Source organism: Enoplosus armatus, chromosome 19 (assembly GCF_043641665.1).
Source record: "Enoplosus armatus isolate fEnoArm2 chromosome 19, fEnoArm2.hap1, whole genome shotgun sequence".
Taxonomy (NCBI): domain Eukaryota; kingdom Metazoa; phylum Chordata; class Actinopteri; order Centrarchiformes; family Enoplosidae; genus Enoplosus; species Enoplosus armatus.
The window spans coordinates 10,591,157-10,613,643 of NC_092198.1; positions in this window are offsets into that span (position 1 = coordinate 10,591,157).

The window sequence follows — 22,487 nt, forward strand, 5'->3', positions numbered from 1 at the left end:
CGCACCGGGCGCTCCGGCTGTCGTGCGTGCTAGTACTTCTCCCTTTTCAGCGCCAGCTCCGTTTAAGTACCACGGAGAGCTCCGCCTCGGCCGGCGCGCCCCGCCCTCGGCGGGTTTCACTGGAGCGCAGTCGCGGGCTCCGTTGCTCCCGAGCCAATAGAAACCGCGGAGGGATATGCCAGTCAACCGGAGGATCCAATCAGGCGCGCGCAGGGCGGCGGGCGGCGATAGGCGGCTGTTACCGTGGCATGGTTTTTTGTTGTCAGAGCTGTGGAATTCTCCACATGATCAGTCTGCCTGTGCAAGTTCAAGGCAACAGTCGGCAGTGATAACGGCGTGCATATCTCAAGACGGGCATATGAGAGAGGCTGCAGTGCTTTTTATTGCGCTCTGATGTGCTATAAACATTTCTACTATCTCCCAAACGCTCCCCAACTGGCTCCCTTATCGCGTGCACACTGTTGCTGCAGGACATGACAAATGTGTCCCCGCATTCCTGAATACACGAGTGGTCCCTGTCCTCCAGTCCCCAATGTGTAACTTATAAATTGTTTCCACATGCTTCACTACATCTACTGCATCACTTGCTCTCATGTCTGTCAGTATGTGTGTGTGTGTGTGTGTGTATGTGTGTCTGGTAGAGACTATAAAGGGAGGGGCTGGAGGCAGGTGTGTGTGTTTGTGTGCAAGGTAGGAACAAAACAAAGGAGTCTACAGGGAGATTAATACACACTATATATATATATAACTTTACATTGATGTTGTATCTTGGAACAAAATATGACTGAAATGAAATGCAAATCAAATTTCAGCCTGTGAATCACTTTTGCATGCATAATATATTGTATACTTGCATATTGTGCTTGCACAATAACCGTGAGTACACTTGTGTCAGCCGCACTCTGCAGTCTCTCTTGTCATCACCTCTGCCCAGAGCAGATAGCCATCTTGCCGTTTATATCAGACCCCTCTCTACAGAGTGAAGGTTTTCTCTGTCTACCTCCTCATCGTAAATCTGTTCGTTTCTTTTCTTTCTTTCTTTCTGTCTTTTTTTTTTTGCCTGGCAGCATCCAGAGAGCTCCTCAGAGTATCTCTCTCTTTTTCCTCTCCCAGAAGGTTGGAGATAGCAGCTCTCCAGTTGCTGACATAGAACAGTCCCTGTTCTTTGTTTCCACCGGTGACAGGCAGAGCGGAGGGTGGCTTTTTCACTAGGTGAGATATGATTGTGCAGATTCACACACTCTCCCACACACACACACACACACACACACACACACACACTCTCCCACACACACACACGCACACACACACACACACACACACACACACACACACACAAAGGACAAACACAAACAGTCATCCATGCAGCCAGGAGTATGTCCCTCTATGTATTTACACTTCCTTGTGAGAGCAGGAGTGCATGTATCTGATTGATCGCCTTTTAGTTCATGTACAGTGGAGCTGCAAGAGTGGTATGATTTGTTTATGATGTGGTATCTATTTTTGTGTGTGTGCGTGTCCATGTACTTAACGTCAGAAAGGAAGAGAAAAATATACATAGGATAGCTTTTTTTGTTCACTCCATGGGCAGTACCCTGCCCTACACACACACACACACACACACACACACAAGGTGTCATGAGACTGTCAGCAATGGCTTTGGCTGCAGCTCCTACGGGCATGTGGTCCTGCCACCTATAATCCACAATGAGCAGAAATGAGTTTCCTTTGTAGGCGCCGCCTTTCCTGGACACACACATGTACTGTATTAGCTCTCTCTCTGTCTCTTTCCCTCTCTCTCTCTCTCTTTTAACCACGCACACCTAATCATATATGCAGCTGGTGTAATAATAAGGCAGGGTGAAGACAGTACTGGAATAACTACTGAGACAGGGTGATATTTCACAACCCCAATAATTGGATACGTCTCTATTCCCTAATTACTAACTAAATCATATACGCTGCAGCGCCATACCATGCAGATAAAACGGACTGACAGACACACACACACACACACACACACACACACACACATGTTCAGCTGTCCGCAAATTGATGCACAAATGTATTCAAACATCAATGTGTCTGTTGGACAGGCTCACATGCACAAATACACTCCACCATCCATGTATGGAAGCACTCTTTTTCTCTCTTGTACAAGCTGATGTTTTATACAACACCATAATGTGTGTTGCTTTGTCCCCCTGCATGCAGTCACACTCTGACCATACTTTTGACAGACTGTGAGACTGAGAAAGCTTTGGTTTACACGCATGCATTATAAAGGATGTGTCTTTCGAGAAGAAACGGCACTACATCAAGCCACAAACCCTCGAGGCACAAGAGGTGTTTGCATGCATGGAGTGAGGTGTAGAAATAAAGAGTGAGGAGAGATTTTTCTGCTGTATGCATGCACCTGTTTTTGTGTTAGAGCTGATGTCAGCACACAGAAATGGACAACATGTCATGTCAACATTTTAAAGACGTGCATATCACGTAATGCGTTTGCAGTATTTCAGCATTCTATTCTCCAAATCACCAAATCATTAACAGACTCCTTTTTTTTTGGTTTCTTGTCTGTATGAAAACTAAGGTAGCAGAAAATACAATGTAAGCTTTTCTCTGATACTCTATTGATCCTGGTGGGAGAAAATAATCTTTTTGCTTGTGGCTTTCCAGGGAGGTCAGTGAGCAGAGTTAGCTACAGAGCAGTGTCAGGTAAAAAAGAGCATTATTATCAGTGGTGTACTGCACAAATCTGAGTCAATGGCCTGTTGTAAGGCATACAAGATGGGGTTACTTATTTTTTTTATATTTGGTGAATCCAATGGTGTGGTTCACGTGGCAAGTTCACCTTCAGTCATAACCAGTGAAATCTCCTGCAATGGATTCTTTCTCTTCAGAAGCAGCGCACTTTGTGCTCTCGCTTGGAAAAGCCTGGAGAAGATCCATCGCAAAGGAGGAAACTTGAGTATCATTTTGTGGGAATGAATATGTGGCACCTTAAATTAAATGAATGTGTTTGGGTGCCATGTCTTTTTCTGGTTGCAGGAGAGCTGTCACCCAGTGTAAGAAACAGTTCAGTGATGCATCAGGTGAAGAGCCAAACAGAACAGTCAGCAGAACAGTCGAGCCCTGTGTCTGTAAAGGTTGCAGCTGCATCAACAATTACTCTACAATTACCTCCTCTGTCTGCGTGCCATGGAACATAATCATACTTATGTAAATGCTGCAGGACAATTATTCTCACCAGTGCCATATGTGTATACAGTTGGAACAAATGTTGTTATAATTTATTTTTTCCCTGATGGATATATAGCAGAATTAAACTTGCCAACATATCATAGCAGTGACAGAACCCCAGATTTCGGTTGCCAAGCGTTTTCAGTTCATTTCATCCTCATATTAACACAAAACTGCAAAACCAAATGTTTAATTGTTGTTGTTTTGGGGACTTTATATTATATGCAAAAAATATATATATATATCAGATGCCACTTGTGTCGGAAGACTGTGTAAAAGCAATTAGACCCTCCAGCATGTCTTTTGTTTGTGGCTGTGATTGTAGGTGCTTAGGTGCTGCAGATGGTAGCCATCATCATCATATCTATAATCACAGTGAAGACTTTCCTTTGGGCTGTTAGTTCTTGAACTGAGCATTGTCTTTATCGTAGCGGGGAAGAGGGAGCAATGAATCTCAGTGTCTGCTTGGTTAAACTGTATAATAAGCAATCATAGTATAAAAATCTGCACTGGCGTAATTTAAATGAATGGTAATTATTAAAAAAAAACATAATTTTGTTTTATTTAACCACAGTATTTTAGTTTAGCTGTCAAAAATGTTTTTGTCCCTCTTTCAAAAACACCTCGCTCCAAACACACATTCACAACTGGTTAAGTCTCTTGCTCAAGGGCTCCTCAGGAGGGTGGAGGCTTTCTCAACATGGGGACTTAATCCGGGGCACGTGACTGGACAATGGTGGTTTGGGGTTTATGGAACAGTCGATTGCCCCTCAATCATAGTTTAGCAACCGGAACTAGGCACAGCAGGGTTAGATTGGGTAGGGATAGGGTTGGATTTCTCCACATGTTGCAAGCACTCAGCAGTAAGGAATGGCTTAAACAGTGTTTGTCTGCTGTAACGTGAGCTGCAAATGCTAGCATTCATAGTAATAATCATAAAATTCATGATACAAAATGTAAGGAATGACCTTGTCTGCAGTTTCAGTGTCCTGTCAAACGTTTTACAAGCGTCTCTTTTTGGGATTTTTCCGTTGCAGTACTGCGATTGGCCACTGGAACAATTTGGCAGCAAGTATATCCAACTCTCTTAATACATCCATGGCATTAGCTTACACCAGCTAGCAACAGCTGATCATTTCAGCCAAAAAGTCCATAGTCGTAGAAATGATTAGCCTGCTTTTGTTTATTTCTTAAAAATTACTATGAATTTCATGCGTTAAATCTGCCACTGTTATCACATGTGGAGTGCTACGGAAAGCTTGACAGGCGGCAACAGTAAGTACGGGGGGGGGCAGGGCTTAGCAAGTGGTCAGTTAGTCTGCTCACTTCACCCCCCTGCTCCAAGTGATACTGAAGTGCAGTATCTTTCAGACAGACTTGTTTTACAGCAATACACTAAAGTCTATTTCTCTTTCATTTCTCCTACCCTCTCTGTCAGCACCATTCATTTGGATTTTCATTAGATATTGAACATTTGTCCAAATTACAGAATAAATAACCAGATAAATGGCATGAATCCTACTGGAAATCAATTGGACTGTCCTCGCATATTCATTGTGCCATAAATGGAAGATGTTTGCCATCATGTCAGAGCGTCATCTGTTTTTCTAAGCCAGAGCAGAGAGACACTCAGAGATGGTGGATGATTGCTACAAGTGATAAAGGCAAGGGTTTGGTTCTTGGTTTGGAAAGTGCACAAACAAGCCGAGCATGCTTGCCTAAAGTTGCTTTAGTTGAGATGTTCACTAATGTCTCAACAGTGGAGTCTTTTTACTGGCTTAAAGACCTTGGTTCACATCCAGGCAGTCACATATGGCATCAAGCTGTCCCAAGACATCTTGCATTTCAACAGGGGAAGCAATTGGAATAGTTTGGTCACGAAACGCTCCCTTTGCCAACATGAAGGATTGAATTGGCAAAAGTGTTTCTGTGTTAGACCAGTTCCAAAAGTCTCCCTCCACGCTTCTCCAAATACAGCCGGTCCTCCCATTGTGATGCATAACAACTTCATCTGTTGTACTGAGTTTGTCTTTGCACGACGATGTCCATCTAAACAAAGATGTGATGAAAATGTTTGTGATCGTTGTGTTTTATTGTGAGTAAGTTTATCTTTTTCTAATACAGAAACCAACAGAATTGGACGCTGGATTGAAAGGTTAGTCGTCTGGTCAGGTTATTTTATATTATTAGGTTAATATTATATTATTATTTTATTTTTATAGTGTTTTATGTATGTAGACATTGGCATTATTTAAAGCTAAGCAAATTTCCAATTCTTCTTTTTCTCTTCTGAAGCATTTATAGTAATTCAATAAATAAAGTATTTGCTGGACAGACAGGATCTTCCCATGTTTTTTACATTGATATTATTATAATTCACCCAAATCCTCTTGATTTGTCTGATGCTCTACTTCTATCATGTGTGTGTGTGTGTGTGTGTGTGTGTGTGTATGGACAGGTTTTGTGTGTGTGTCATGTGTTTTGTTCCAACTCCATCTGTCTCCCATTGAAAAGCAGGTCCTCCGTCAGGTCTTATCAGCTCTCCTCAGACCGCGGACTGTGACTCATTCAGGAGGCCCCCCGTCTGACACATCTGAAGCCCATCGATGTGGCCGTGAATGTTAACTTCTGCAGATTCGACTCCTCTCCCATCTTTAACTTATTGCTGCTACCGTCTGAAAAGACTTGCACCTTTCACGGACCTGTGTGTGCGTGTGTGTGCAGGAAAAGGCCGACATGCTGAATTCTATCTTCCTGTACTGAACGAACAGAACAGAATTATAGCTCGGTGAGATCCTACGTAGTTAACGAAGTTATAGTGTGAACGTCCAATATGCTGAGTTGACAGAAGGTTGTAGCTCAGTGAACTGTGCAGTAGCATAAATCAGGTAAGACTCTGCCCACCAAACATGGTTTATTAATTGCTGTAAGTGTAACCTTTAATCTTTAATTTTTTGCTCCCTCTTTTGACCTCTTAAATGTCTTTAATACTCTATTCTGCTGGTTGATAGAATCTCTCTATATATATATGTATGAAAAGGGTTGATAGGGAGCGTAGCTTAATAACGCACAAATAGCCAATCCCAGAAACGAAGCTGTTTTTAGCCAATCATATTACAGTCCTTTTAAAGTGAGGTCATGTCACTTTTACGTGACAGCGGTAAATGCTAAAACCAATAAATCCTCCAAATTAAATGACAAGATATGTTGTTTGCGCAGGACGATGCATAGAAGTGATTTCAGCAGGACGATATCATACATTCTGTGCCTTCAAAACAATGTTATAAATCACAGTTGAAAAATAAATCCTTTTTATGATGTGACAACCCAGTGGTTAAGGTTTGGTTTTTATTGCTGATGAATTCAACTTTTCGTTTTTAAGTGAAAGGTTTTCTCGCTTTGAGAACAAACAACCTGCTCTCTGATGCACACCAGGGTTTGTTAGCTAAGTCAGCTAAGTTAGCTAAACAGCCCATATGCTTTTGTTTTGGGGTAAAAAGTCAGATGCAGTAGATGGATACAGGGTCTCCAAAGAAAAATACAGCTTTACAGCGACAACAACCTTAAATGTAAAGAAGGAAGTGAATAAACAAGGTTAAGTCCTACATGAAACACTTGATTTATATTGTGACATATCGTATCAGACTACTATGACAAACAGTATTGTTGTACATTTGCCAAGGCCTGCTTACTCCCCAGTTTCTTTTCCTCCCTTTTCCCTTTTGTCTCTCATCCTTATATCCGCTCTTCATTCCTTTTCCCTCGCTCCCCTCTTTCCCCTTTATCTCTCTCTGGTTGGTGTAGTCCATTGGTATGCAGGGTGATGTTGGCTGGTGTTTGCAGGGGAAGGATAAAGCGGTAATCAGTGCCAATGAAGCAGCTCTTGTCCCAGAGCACAAATGTGCCAACATCAGCAACACCACCAGACCATGTGTATCAGTGTGTGTGTGTGTGTGTGTGTTTGTGTGAGAGGAAGGGAGCAGTATCAAAGAGGTCAGACAGAGGTCATTGTCTTGGACACAAATGTTATATGCTTTTTCTCTTGTGCTCGCTGCCAGCTGTGTAGTACGATCACTGCTATCGGAATGTAACAGTTAGCTTTCCTTTTTTTTCATGGTCCTGTCCCAGTCCCAGCCACACTGAATTAATTGGGAGGAAGCATCTTTGCAGAGACATATGTTACACTCACTAGACCTAAATATTATACTTGTACAACCTTGGCCTCATTTCATGGTCCTGATGCAACTGTTGTGAAATGTATCCTAGTTTGACTGTTAGGAAAATATGGAACCAGATACATTTGTTATTTTTATTTGTTTTTTATGGTTTTGGGTTGTCCATCCGCCTGTACCATTCTCATTGAGGTAATTATGACTGGAATTGGAATTGTGATATTTAATGGGAAACAACGATGAAGTGATGACATTTTTTACCCAAAAGGTCAAAGGTCAACTTCACTTTTTTTGGCCATTATTCAGCACTATAAGACAGGAACAGAAGGGGAGATTGTGACCATATTTCACAGTTGGTCGGACACTGAATAGGTGACACCTTTGACTCAAAGGTCATCGTGAACTCAAAATAACTTTTTCGTCATAATTTAAGAATGAATTCAGCGTTTCCAGATTTCACACACATGTTGACTGGGACGACACAATGAGTAAACAATAACTAGGACAGTACAGGCTTTCCTCCATCTCGTCCATTCTGCCTTTCACTTCTGCCTCATTCTGAATTTTGAGCATCATCGGACTCACATGACTGCAAACGACGTGTTGGAGCGCGCAAAGCTAATCGTGATCCTGTGAGTGAGTTTCACCTACAGCTCATAGAGGCTTCCTCCAAAAAATGAGTCACAAAACAAAATGTAATAAGGAAAAATATCTTACCTATCAAGACGCTATCCTAAGTCATTATATCTTTTTCAGTGACAGAAATCTGAACATGAACCCTGAACATCTAGTGCCAAAGTGCAGATGAGCACATCACTAAACTATCAAATGCCTCAGTAGACCAGCTAACTGCTTAATGGATGGCTGAGATTGCAGCTTCCAGCTGGCAGCGCCGACATGTCAATGTGTGTAAGCAAACCTCACCCAGACAAATAAAGGTTAGAATAATTAACACTCTGAGATCAGTGGCCTTAACTGTGATTATCCTCCTCCTCCGCTGTTTTAAACAAAGCACATTCATCATCCTGTTTCCTCAGCACATTAGCACACATTAAGTACGTGCACCCCCCCTCCAATTTCTGTTACCTCTGTCAAAAAAGTTGTTTGATTTAAACTGTTGACTGAATGTCTGGCTGAGCGAGAGGTGTTGACTGAGAGGGCTGTTCCAGATGATGGATGACAGACATATTCATGGCACGGTGCTCAAATCCAGCATATTGTTTCTCTATTTATGTTCATGTTCCGTCCTCCTTCCTGTTTCTACCTTGTTCGTTGTAGCCGGGGGGTCATGTGAAGACCATGTGAAGGAGTGAAAGAGGTCACACTGGAACAACTGAAAGAACTTAAAATATGGTCTAGCCACTGCTAGAAATGTGAAGATTGTACAGCAGCAAAACTAAGCACAGAATAGGGCCAAATTTACAGCCCGACATGAAAAAAGTTTGAACTGAAAGTGTTTCTGCATAAATTTGACCAATTTCATCAGAATTTACAGGAACATGTAACAGCAGGATATACTTCTTTTTGTGGTGTAGCTGTAATAAATAAGCACACATGCGTCACTCAGGACATAATGTTTCATATGAAAATCCTCTGAACAATTATCCTGATGAACTAAAGTCTACAAAAAAAAACTTCAATCATGGATTCAAATGAGTTTTAATGTGTAAATGGCTCCAAAGGGTCAACGGTTTGAGTCAGCAAGTCTTTCCGAGAAACTAACAGGAATTAGCATTCATGAATTTAAATTACAAATTGGGCTTTTCTTGTCAAAAGATGGATGATAGCAGGGGCTCTCATTTTTGTGGTGGCACGCAGCCAGGATTTTAGTGAAGTGGTGTTTTTACTGGATGCACAAACAAGCTGTGCTATCACCTCCACACGCTTGTGTTTTTATTGACTTGCCCTGAGTTTGACAGTTAGGACAGACGCAGCGGGGGGGGGGGGTCAGTTATTATCAGTCGCCACAGTGGAATTTGGATGTCAAGCATTTATGTGCTTTGTGCTTCCCACCTGCTTAGACCATGCCTGAGGTGCACAGCACATGGCCAGTGGTTTGTGGAATAAACCTGTGGCTTATGCTGTTATGATGGATTTATCAACAGTTGTTAAGCACATGAACAGACTCTATAAGAAAGCATTCAAAATCATCTCATGGATGATATGTCAGTCAATTTGATATACAGTGAATAAAAAACAACTTATTTTTTATTCCACTGTATTTATATGGTTGTGGTGTGAATTGTTGACTTTGTCCTCTATGGGCATCATGAAAGGCTTGTGGTTGTCCCAATGTCATGGCCAGCTGTCAAAACCACTGGCTCTGTGTTGCTTTTCTCTGAAGTGTTTCCCACAATGCCACAGTTCTCCTTGGACAACTGCACCAGGGTATGCAAAAGTGCTGCTACCCCCCCCCCCCCCCCCCCCCAAGTTAATTTATTTTAAGGCGGCATGTATTTACTTGTGTCGATTCGGCACCTCCTGCACAAGGACATCGAATCCCCTTGGGAGAAGCTTTTTGTGGCAGCTGTGCTGAAGACCGCTCTCATCAGGAAATGCAGAGTGCGCACAGCTTTTGCAGAGAAGTAAAGGCGGTGATGATAAGATTGGTCATGACTGATGCCAGCCGCTGCCAAACTTACTGATAACGTGTTTCCCTAAAAAAAAAAAACCCAACTCCTTCACAAGCTGTGCTGCAGTTGTGTGCCTCTGGACAGAAACTATCAAGTCAGCTGGCACAGCTTGATTCTTCAAAACAGAGCTCTGTTTGACTAAGACTATTTTGTTTTCCACTGCCATATTCTACCATCTGAGTTGGTAACTGCTGGCTACAACAGTGTTGACCTCGGAGGTCTGGCTGAGTTTCTTTCAGAGCGTGCCCTTGTATTCGCATATGTTTTCCTCCTTTTGACTGTGACTGGATGAGTGTGTGTTTGTCTGTGTGTGTGCGTGTAGATTCAGCATGTGACTGCCTGCTGTGTGGCCTGGTCTCTTGTCTGACACGCAAGCCTAATCTGCTATCAAACAGCCCTGCAGACCTTTGCCTCTTACAATGGCTGCCTAGCCCTGATTAGTGTGTGTGTGAGTGTGTGTGAAGTGGGAGACAATAAGGCATGATGTAGGGGGTTCAAAGCAGGGGCAAGGTAGAACATTCTTGTAATAGATTGCAGGGCCGTACACACACATACACACATGTACACATCCAGTGCACGCATGTTCATACCCACGCATGCGTGCACACACAAGCACACAGAGATAAATTAAAGGCAGAGTTGTCTTGGGGAATTACCTATATTTCACTGTGGTAAAGTTGCAATGGTTACGATGCAATCTCTCCCCTAGAGCCCCCTAGTGGCTCAGTAATATGTCAGGGGGCACACACTAATAAAAGCTCTCTTTCACAGCTACAGAGGCAGTAAATTCAGGAGCCAAACTTGGTGTTGGCCCGTGGTGCCTTCAATCTTCATCATGTCTTTCATGCACAGTTGTTACACTCGTGTTCATATATGCAATTTCCTGCATCCAAGCACTGTTTCACTTGGGATTTTCTTTTTCTCACTGTTCAGCATGCCCTCCGTACAAAATGTTGGCACAGTGAACGTCTAGCATTTGCTGCTCTTGGAATCAACTGTAATAGAATACCAGCTTTCTTTCATAACATTTATTACGACTGCAAACACAAAACCGTCAAAACTTGGATCCAAGCTACAAAAGGAAATAAAAAGGAGCATTGTGTTGGAGGAGCATTAACGTTGTGTTTGCATTAGCTGCTTTATTCATGCTTCACCTTCAGTGGCTCATTCATCAGCTGATGCCCGATGTCCTGATTAATGTCCAATCATCAGCAATGATTTTGCTGCTTTATATGCTGGTGTCGCATAACTGAGCCTTTACTCTGCTGATGCTCATGTCAGTGCTGTTTTCTGCTGCAGCTTCCTCCACCAAAATTTAAATAAATTTAATAGTAAAGCGATGCTGATTGCCTGGCACTCAACAAATTCTGATTAAACATTTGTAGAGATATGCTTTAAAAGATGACAGACTCTCATCTTCCAATTTAACAGGAATTGCAAAGTGTGTAAACATCAACATCTGCACAAAGGGGAGGGTGCCTTGTTGATGGAGGAGGGGTTTACTTAGAGGGGACTCTTCCTGAGACAGGCCCCTGTGCCCTTTAATGCCGCTTAGGGGGCTTGGATTGCCATTGGTCTCCTGGAGAGGGTGTTGTTGGTTCTGGTTTGGCCCAGACGCAAACTCTACACCCCGAGGTCATCCTCAGATAATGGCTCTTTATCTTTGGTCCCTTTTTCTCCCTCTTACCTGCAGAATCACAGAACAAACAAACAACAACAGAGACCACAACTATCTCAGCTTTCTCCTCAGTTAACCTCCTGAGGCTCTACCTCATCATCCTTCTCACGCTCGTGAAACTCTCACAACAGCACAAACTCCCATGTTTATGCATAAATAATCTGGCATTCAGAGATACCAAATAACACACCACAAACACTTTAGTTGAATTTGCATAGTTTTGTTCGTGTAGGAGATAATGACATTCGTTCATCGGTTTTGTTTTGGTGATTTTTGGTATTCTTCAGTTGCTTTATAAGTTCTTCACCTTTTGTCTTTGGCGTATATTCTCCACACAGAGAGGAAGATAAGAACCTAAATAAATAACAGAATTACTGTAATACAAATTAAGTGTCACCCATAGAGGTTGATGATGAAAATAATTAAATAAAACTAAACTATTTCAAACGCTGCTTTAAGACTTGAGAGGATGTTCAGTTTGTGTATAATGAGCTACAAGGAGCCACCAATGCAATTAGTGTGGCTGCTCACTGTTTTTGCTACTTTGAAAGTCAATCAGGGAACTGGACAGAGAGGACCCGCTCTGTACAGCCAGAGACAGAAAGAGGACAACGTTTCTTTTAATAACATTTTAAAAACCGCATCTTGCTTCTGGTCACAAACAACACATCCTACAATGTATTCTTAAATCCCTTTTCAAGAACCTGTAGTACAGCTTCAAGAGAAGCTCTCAAGTATATCCTTTGAAATGTTACAAACCTTATTATTTTGGACTTTCACACACTGTTTTTTTAAAAACCTGAATTAATTGATTTTTGTGGCCATTTGGGGGCAGCAGAAACAAGCTGTAAACACAACGTCGACATATTATTTCCTTTTCAAGTTGATAGGACGAATTTGTTAGCAAAAGATGGCCATATTCATTCTCCTTTTAGCTGTGGTGTTTTACTTTCCACCAACTCCTGAAGGAAATATCTGTCTCTTCAGCTGCTAAATGCTCCACATGCTCTACTATGTTCACCAGCTAGTTGTTAACTTTGTCTGTCTGCTGTTTGGTGATAGGCACCTAGCTTACAGTCTTTTTTTTTTTTTAGAGCTATGTTGCTGAAACAGCTGCTGGCTGCTCTGTAGAGATGAGGGGATCTGCACGGTCGGGTGATAATGCTCTGTGGGTTTGTTACTACGAGCGACACCTTTTAATCCACGTCATTTGAGCCATTGTTGATATATAAATATTGATTATAGAAGCTTTAAAGTGTATTGATATGTTAGGAAAACCCTTTTTGGGTTTGAGGTGAATGAGATTAAGATGGAAGTGGAAAAATGGTGCTATAACTAATTAGCAGGAATACTACATTCACAAAAGATCAGGAAAAATACATCTTCTCAAGCCAGTCAGGGAGAGGTTTTTTCGTAGAATGCAAGTAAGAAAAAAATAAAAAATGGATTAAAGCACAGACAACAGCTTTAGACTTTTGTGGTAACAATGACCTTTTTAGAGTAAAATGTAAACTGTACATCCTATAACCTTTAATTTACAACATGCCAGAAGTGATTTGGAATGACCGTGGACCATACTCTACCTCACAGCAAGCAGAGAAGGTTGTGAAATGTAGGGCAGAGAACCGAGCTGCTAAGTGAATTGGAGGTCAGACATCGACTGCCTGAATAGATTTTTATTCCAGACACACGTAACGCAGGGGAGCCCCGCTTCCCGCTCTCCCCTGGGCTTCACTTAGCCTGTTAAAATGCTGAAGGCTAAATGCAGACACACATGGACACAAGCACACACAGCGGCACCGCTCCAAGCCTCCTCTGATTTCCCAAGTCGTCCTGTAGTTGAACAGGTATATCTGTGCATGTGAGCATGTGTGACTTTAATATTTTCCTCCAGATGAAGTCTTGTGATTCCGTGTCCTTGGCCAGTCTCTACTTCTGATCTTGAAAACCAATGTTCTCCTCTCCTCTTTTACCCTTCCCTCTGCCTTGTTCTCCTTCCCGTCATCCCACCTCCACCTCTGTCTTGACGCTAACCTTTCTCTCTTTGCATCCATCCATCCTCACTTTTTACGTACACTATTTCCCGTATCTGCTTCCCTTTCCCCTCTATTTTCTTTCTCTCTGCCTGCTTCTTGCTTGTGAATGCTTTCTCTCCCCTTACTGACATTTCTAGTCAATAATCTCGGGATTTACCATGTGCTTTGAATCTAAAAAGGGCCTGCCATTTTCTGCTGCTTTGAGTGCTTCAGTCTGGCTCAGTATCTTTCTTTCCACCAGCTTCCTATGTCCATTTCATACCTCCTCCCATTTCTGCTCTCTAAATATGCTTTTAAAAGATTCACTGGCAATGTCATGCAGTATGCTTCAATTTCTCTATACTTTTATTTTTCCTTCATTCCTTCTTTCTACCCCTCCTCCCCTCTCTTCCTCTCGCTGTGTGAAGGAGCCTTTGTTAAATGTGTGAAAGGAGGAGAGGGAGAACTTGGCAGAATAAGAATTCAATCAGTGAATGCCACCAAAACATAAGTACAAAAGGTGAATGCTGGCTTAGTCAGACAATAAAGCCATGAGCGCTCTGAAAGACAGCAGCATCTTTTTCAAAATATCTCTATACTTTGCGGTGTTGGTGTTATGAACGTTCATTGTGAAAACATTAGCCATCCTGGTACACAAAACAGCGGGCGTTTGCAATTACCCTTTTTCATGTGAGTTCTGAATCATCCAACACTATCTGCTCAGCCAAAGGTTAACCGAATATCTGCGGGTATAATGTTTGGTGGGGTAAACAAAATATTATATTATATAATAAGTTATTGTTGTCTTTCCTCACTCACTCTGACGGCTACAGTTCATTGTCATAGGCAAGGATGTTTGGTTGCAAAGAAAAGAACAATTTAGGAGTAATACACATCCCACCCCCCCCCCAAACAATTTGAGTATTTTTTTATTAGACAGCAAAGGAAGGAAGAGAATTGGCGGATGGAAAGCCAAAAAAAGTCGCCAGCTGGAGTCAAATTGCCAACACTGCGATTACATGGTCAGCGCCTTTGAACCCTCAGCCACCAGGACATCTCAGAATATTCATTTGAAAGGTCTGTAAATGGCAAAGGTTTTTTTCTAAATAATTTTGAATAAATTCAATGGTAAGAAATACTCCTGCAGGTTTGAGTGACAGAAAAACAACCACCATTGAAGGGTGAGTTAGAAAAACCAGCTTGAGAGCAACTCCATGAATGCTCCATGAATAGATCAAGTGGCTTGACTTGCTTTAGTCTGCTCTCAACATTACAATAACCATTGCAATCATGGGTAATAGTCTGCTTGAAAAGAACAATTTGCCATCATTATTTATGGCATTTTGTCAGTCCCACCTATACATATATCCTGCATATACAGTACACAGTACTTCACATTCTGAGATCCAACCCCAACGCCATGACATCTCCTGGCTAAAAGCTCCCAGCAAAGACAGAGTGTTCAAACATCTGCTTGTCAAACAGAAAAAACGAGCAAAACTTGTTTAAACTATAAACTTTGAATATTTCTCTTAATGTTGTGCAGGAATTATGTTTGTCTGACCAAAAGGCCAAGCCAGCAAAGGTTATTTTTTTGTGTTTTGTTTGATTGAGCGCATCCACATAAACACTGCTGTAACCAGCCACTGTTAGCAGTTACAATGCTACATAGCAACCGCGGCAAATAAGGGCAGATGTTGTTTCACATTGCTGGTCTTATGTTAAGATTTGTTTGTGAAACAGCAGTCGACAACGCTCTTGTTTACTTTTGTTGAATCAAGACGTTGGATCGATACATTCTCTAACTTGCACTTTTAATTTGTTGCCACGCAGAATGGACAGATTTTTAACACTGACTCAGCTTACATTTTTCTTCCGGGGGCTTCTTCAATATTGGATTTTTTTTTCTTTTATGTTGTCCTATCTCTAAATACCATGGCAGAATGGCAAACTGCTCGTAGAACAAACACAGTCACGAAGGCCTACTGAAAAATTCAGACTTGTGCTATTTTGTCTGTAGGCCCCAATAACACTCAGTCATGCTGTGGTCTTCGCCAGTAGGCTGCACTTCACACGCCGGCTGTCATGTGCAATGAAAGCAAGTGATGAATGCTGTGGCACTGTTTTCTATTCACATTCCAGTGTGGCTGGCTTGTAGAAATTCTTTATGTAAGTCCAAGATGGATCCTTGACAGTGTTTTTCTGCACATACCTCATGAATATGTTTACAGATGAGTGTGTGTATGCAAGCGATTGTATGAGCTTGGCTGCGTCTGGCATGTTTATTACCTCGCTTTGTGGCTGTTTGTTTACTTTTTGCTTTATTTGTGTGAGATTAGCTTGAATTGTTTGACTTTCTGTGCAGGGACACTTTTGTCTCTAACTGACATTTCTCTTACCTTCCTCTCATCCTATGTCTTTTTTTTTGCCCTCCGTCCCTCCTTCACCTCTCTTTCAGCATCCAATTCTCCTTCTCTCTGTGATATTTCCTTGCCGTGTGCTGCCTGTCATGCATTTGCTGTTGCGCAGACAGTTCAGCCAGTCTGTGGCCTATGCTACTATATGCATATGCAATTTAATTACTGACGCTCCCTACTGACAGCAAGTTCAGCTCTATATGGATCTCGGCTTCTTTCTAATATCCCAGGAGATATTGTCTTGCGTGGTGGCTGTAGTGCAGAATGCTTGAGTGCGTGTGTATGTGTGTGTGTGTGTACAACAGTAGAGATTGTGTTCTCTGAGCAGATGGCTTATTTGTTCCTTATCTTCGCCATCATCAGCTGAAATATTTATGCCCAAGTACCTGCAAAATGAATGCCATTCCCATCAGCCTCTGCTGTACTTTGTGTTTGATGCCAATTAGCAAATGTTACTATGCTAACATGCTAAACTAAGATGGTGAACATGGTAAACATTATACCTGTTAAACACCAGCATATCAGAGACATGACAGAGAGGCAAGGGGAGGCTGAAAGAGAGCGGGGACATGAACAAAATGGCACTCAGTGAGGGACATTCCTAATCTCTTTATACACAGACAGGTCGTCACTCGTCAGACAGCCAAGGCAAGAGGCGAAATTAGACTTGAAAGTTATCACTTGTTGGCAACGACGTCCATTTGCATTTAAATATGTTTGACCTCCCCTGCAGCAAGGCCTTGCTTCGTCAGATGGGTTGGCAGTAATTACGCCCAATTACAACTATCTGTTTCGCCTTTTCTTTTAATTCTCAGGTCGCCCATGTGTGAGGAGGAGGACTCGTTTAAGAGTCTGTCATTTAGAACAGGCAAATTACAGACTACCCTGGTGAACAGAACATCTTGCCTCTCTTTTTCTTGCGCAAATGCAGTAGTGGTTTCGTATAGCCAAACCAGCCGCCCGATCGTCTGGTCTGAGGAAGACCTTGAATAGGTGAGTGAGTTTCCTGGTTGTTAATTCCACAGGTTGTGCTTATACGCCCAGGGTTGAATAATTAAATTCAGATCCATATATCCTCTCCTGTCTTTCCCCTGCCTTCTAAAAAGTCAATATCCAAAACCTCAACTTGATCTCACCGATCTATTAAAAGTGCAATCTCTCTGTCCAAAGTGCTCAAGGTGTTCATTTAGTTTTGAGCAATAAGACAACAAATACGACAACCTACTTCTCATGCAAGACGGACAATATATTGACTATCTCTCCAACAACAAGGATGCTGCAGACCCAGGGTTGTAGTGGAGGGTAAATTCACACAAAGGGCAATTACACATGGTTCCTATAGATCAGTATGCTCATATGGACTTTTTTTTTCCTCTACTGGACTATGGTATGTTCATGTGAGCAGAGTGCAGCCACTAATACATCGCCCACTCTAGCTAGTTGGTGATGAAAACAAATGAACCTTTCTCTGCAGTCAAATTACTGACTGACTGGTGCTGATGCTGTGGGTCAGACAGAAGACAGAACGGACATCTGACAGTATTCTAAATATGCCGCATCTAACAGTGATCTATAGAATAAAACAACATGAATGTAAGTAGCTATCAGTCGGTCAGTCCACCACCACCATACTATTGGATGGAGGACATTGGAGGACTTGGATTTGCCATGTAAATTGATACAGAAACTCATGTCCTCAGGATGAATTTTAATAACTGGTGATTTGGTGACTTTTCGTGTAGTGCTTAAAAAAAGTAATCTGTCCAATACTTTGGTTTGTGACCAAATGCCTGCAAAACTAATGACCACATCAGGCTTAGCTGTACTTTGTGTTTAGTGCTAATTAGCAAATGTTGGCTTGCTAACTTAGATGGTTAATATGGTAAATATTATATCTTTTAAACATAAGCATTTTACCATTGTCATTGTGAGCATGTTAGCATGTTGACGTTAGCATTCAGCTCAAGTAAATACATCCTCACAGAGATAGCATGGCTGTAGACACTTACTTTTGTTATGTTTTAACCACATAAGTTAGGGCTAATGAGAGTATTTTATTAGCTGGTAGCGGAGGGCAATTCCACAAAATGTGGTTTTGATCTCAAACCAAGAAATACAAATATATCTTTTTTTTTTGTTATTGATCCCATTAACACTAGTGTTCACACTCAAAACAATATCTAGTATCGATATTGTATATTGTTAATCTGCAATGGTAATTTAATAATTCATAATTAACTAATCAGTCAGTGTTCAACTAATTTTGACCACCTGACACAGTGTTGTTTTATATGACTTGTCAGGTGGGACCCATGAGTCCATTGTAGATGTCAGGTAAGTATCTCATTGTCATCAGCCCCACCTCCATGCCTCTATATTAAGTAAGGTTTCACCACTGCCCCTTTGTCAGTTTGATTCATTTTGGTCCCAAAGTAATACTGTTTTCACATTAGCCACACATCAGCTAATGATACATGCAATTTCGGCCTTGTATTGATAGTGTTTTTTATTAGCCTTGACGCAGCTAATGTCTCAGCTCATTTCAGTCTTGTTTTCCAATGCTTTGTTGTTATTACCCATCCATCAGCTAATGACTCAATCACTTTTGACCATGCTTTTGCATTCAGTTCCCCATTTTAACATGTTGGCATTTTTTTCAACAATACTTTTGGGGATGACTTTAACTGAAAGTGTACTTTTCATTTATCCCCTTTAACTTTCCAAATATATATATATATTTTTACATCTTGAGCATCTCCTGTTGGTTCATGCATGTGTGCTCTCTGTGCTTTCCACACCACACACTTGATCTTTTTTAAACTGCGACCCATTTTGTTTGGGTTAGAGGGGTTTCAATCAAAACCCAATTATAGTCACACTCACGGGCGCACACACAAACACACACACACACACACACACACACACACACACACGCACACAACAGAATGAAAATCCTCTGGCCTGTAGTTATTGGATCCTGTGCCCTCAGCTGTACAGAGCATCATCAGCTGTATAAATATTTTTCATTATATCAAATAATTGACTAGAATCTGTTGAGCTGTCTGTACATCGCCCCTCACCTGGGGATTTTCACTTCATTTGGTGACTTTTTCTGTGGGCGTTCGTGTGCATATGTGTGTGTGTGTGTGTGTGTGTGTGTGTTTATGTGTGTGCTCACAAACAGAAAAGCAGCAGAGATAGCGGATCTTCCCATTTCCTCATGTAAATAGAATCTTGGTTTCAGGTTTTCAAGGCTTTCTGAAAGGATCAAGGGCTGAGATCCCTCCAATATTGCACACCCTCACAGACACAGGTAGACACACACACACACACATAAGCACAGGTAACTCATAATCATCGCACGGTAGATCTTTTAACTTTGGCTCTATAGGTAAAGCTTTTATTTAAGTCTGACAGTTGGTCGCAAACAGGACCTGTCTCTCACACAAGCACTCATTCGCATGCAACACAAAGCGTTTTATAGGACAGTAGATGCTGCAGCTATTAGCAGTAATTATGAGTGAGTGAGCAGGAGGCCCATTCATTTGTTACTTACTCACCAAGGAACACAAACAGCAGAGCACACAGGGAGGACGAGATGAGAGGCAGCTCTGTTAGTGACACACAAGCGTCGTTGTTTCAGAGATTTTTCATAACAGCTGAAGTGCACTTGCATTTGTCCTTCCCCCATCTGTAGGAAAAATGACTGACAGTTCAGAAATGGCCTGAGAGGAAGACAACAATGATAGGTAGGGATTGGAAGAGCATAACAGAAACTGTGAGAAAGGGAAATGTGTTAGAAAATAGCAGTGAATGCTGTACAGTAAGTGCCAACATAACAGGCTGAAAGAAAAATACTAAGAAAATCCCCTGTGATAAAAAATGATAAAAACAGAAAGAAGAGATCAATAATCTGCACACATGATACAAAAAAAGGGGGTAGGGGGTATGGGGGTTGACCTCGGAAGCCCATGAAAACATCTTCTCTAAAAACAAACAAGACAAGAGTGAAATTCAAGATGACAAGCAAAAACAAAACTACACTGGCAAACAGAATCTAATTGACAGCACAAAACATGGTGGAAAATAACAAGATCTATGAAATGACCAAGGAAATAAACTATAATTAAAGTTGCCACAGTGCAGCGAAACACTGGAAATCCTTAGGGAGGATTGCATGGTAATGAGTGGTATATAGGGTGTATATGTGCGGGGAATAATGGATTTAATATATCTTTTGACAAATTACAAACACATGTTCATTCAAATGGATTACTGTCAAAATATTACTTGTAAATGTAATTTATAATCAGAAAATATTTTTATGAATCAACAACTGAATTATACTTTGCCATAGCAAATTTATTTTAGCACATTATGACAAAGGACTTCTGCCTAGTTCTTACTGACTTGTGCTGAGATTCTTCAGCCCTTCAGCGTTGACTCTGACTCTGTGGCATGATGCCAACATTAACAAGGAAAGAACAGAGATTCAAGGATGAAATTTCTGTTTTTCTGCTGATGCCGTGTTGTTCACCAGTTGGTTTGACCGGAGACGTGTTTCTTTTCAGTGACACTGACAAACCTCTTTTACTTTTACCTTGAAATTATCACAGCACAGCTACAGTCAACATCCTCCGATTGGTCCGTTCCTTGTAGAAACATCGACCCTCTGTGGCAATACTTTTAGTTTTTTGCGTTTCGATGAAGAAGAATTGAGTGCTGCTACCAAAACATACTGTAGCTCTTCTTTGTCTTATGTCCATGGCTGGAAGCGTGGAGGTACCCAAAGACGTTTATGATTAATAAATAAATGTACAGTGTGTATTTACTGTGCATCAAATCAATGTCTTTAGATATGGATACAATTTTATTTCCTCATCTCCTACATCTACTGACAAAATAAAGACCACCTATCCTAGACTCTTGTTGCACTCACACAACTCTATGACTCAATAGACGGATTGATTCATTATCTCGAGTGGTACAAATCGTGGTGAAAATCTCAGAAATGGAGTGATTTCATGAAAAAGTCAAAAATGTCAAGTCAGGTTAGAGCACATTTGTGTTTTTTTTGTTTTTTTTTACAGAGAAATTGGAATACAATTAAAAATGACTAACAGAGATAAGTAAATAATTATAACAGACAAAATTAAAGCAATTTTAATTTATTTTAAAGCCTCAAACACAATTTTTAAAGGATGGATCTTAAGATGGGATTTCGAAGTGGCGAAAGATGGTAACATGTATGCAGCAGCCAAAATGTTATAGGAAGTAACCTCAAGCTAATTCATTTCTCGCAAATTTTGGAATATGAATAATGTTGCAAGAGCAAGAATCATTTTATACCATTTAAATGCATGAACAGATCCCGCCACGCTCCATTTCCACCGTACCATAATCCGTGCTCAAGTGTCCTTAGAGCTGCAAGCAAGCCTGCCTCTGCCCTCCTTTTCATGTTTTTATTTACTGATCTACAATGTCAGTATGAGGAGGAAAATCTGCAATCTGTTCCAAATTATTTACAAATAATCAATTCCATTCAGTCGTAAGTACACAGCGCCCTGGCTTTATTGAATTTTAACAGCTTCAGTGGCAGAAAGGTTAAAAACGAACAGTTTAGAGTGTATTTATGGCCAACATTTTCTTTTCTGTGAGTTTTATGATAACAAAGCGTCACTATAAAGTGTTATCAGCACTGTTTTCAGTAATAAAATATGACCCTGTGGTAGTTGATATTGTAATTGTCTACATATGCAAAGCCAAAATCATACAACACCATACACACTGTAAACACAACAAAACTACAGTGTTTTATATTTGTAAATTAGACTCTTATCAAAATAGCAACATAAAGATATTCTCCACAATTTAAGCTTCCAAATTACTTTTCAAAAAGCATGTTTTGAAATTATCAAAGAAACAGGGTTCTCCGCACGTCTATATGCAGCTGAACCAGCTGCTTCTCAGTTTGAGGACAGAAACCTTCTAAAGGAAAAACAGAGGCTTGGGCACACTGATTGATTTGAAGCCTTTAATTGTGCAAACAGACGAAAGTTTTGACGTTACTGTGGCTTCATCAGAGTCAAAAGCACAATTAAAGGCTGCACATCAATGTGTGGGCTCAATGTGGGTTTTTCATTTGGAAACATTTTTAACTTTTGGGCTCAATCAGGCTCAAACATTTCCAAGTGTTAATATAGATACACTTTAATTATTTGGATTCAAACAAAAACATTCTAATATACAGTAGCTTTACCTGATATTGGATGCCACAGTCACCACCAACTCTACCAGTATGTGCAACATGGAGTGCAGCTCTCAGTCAC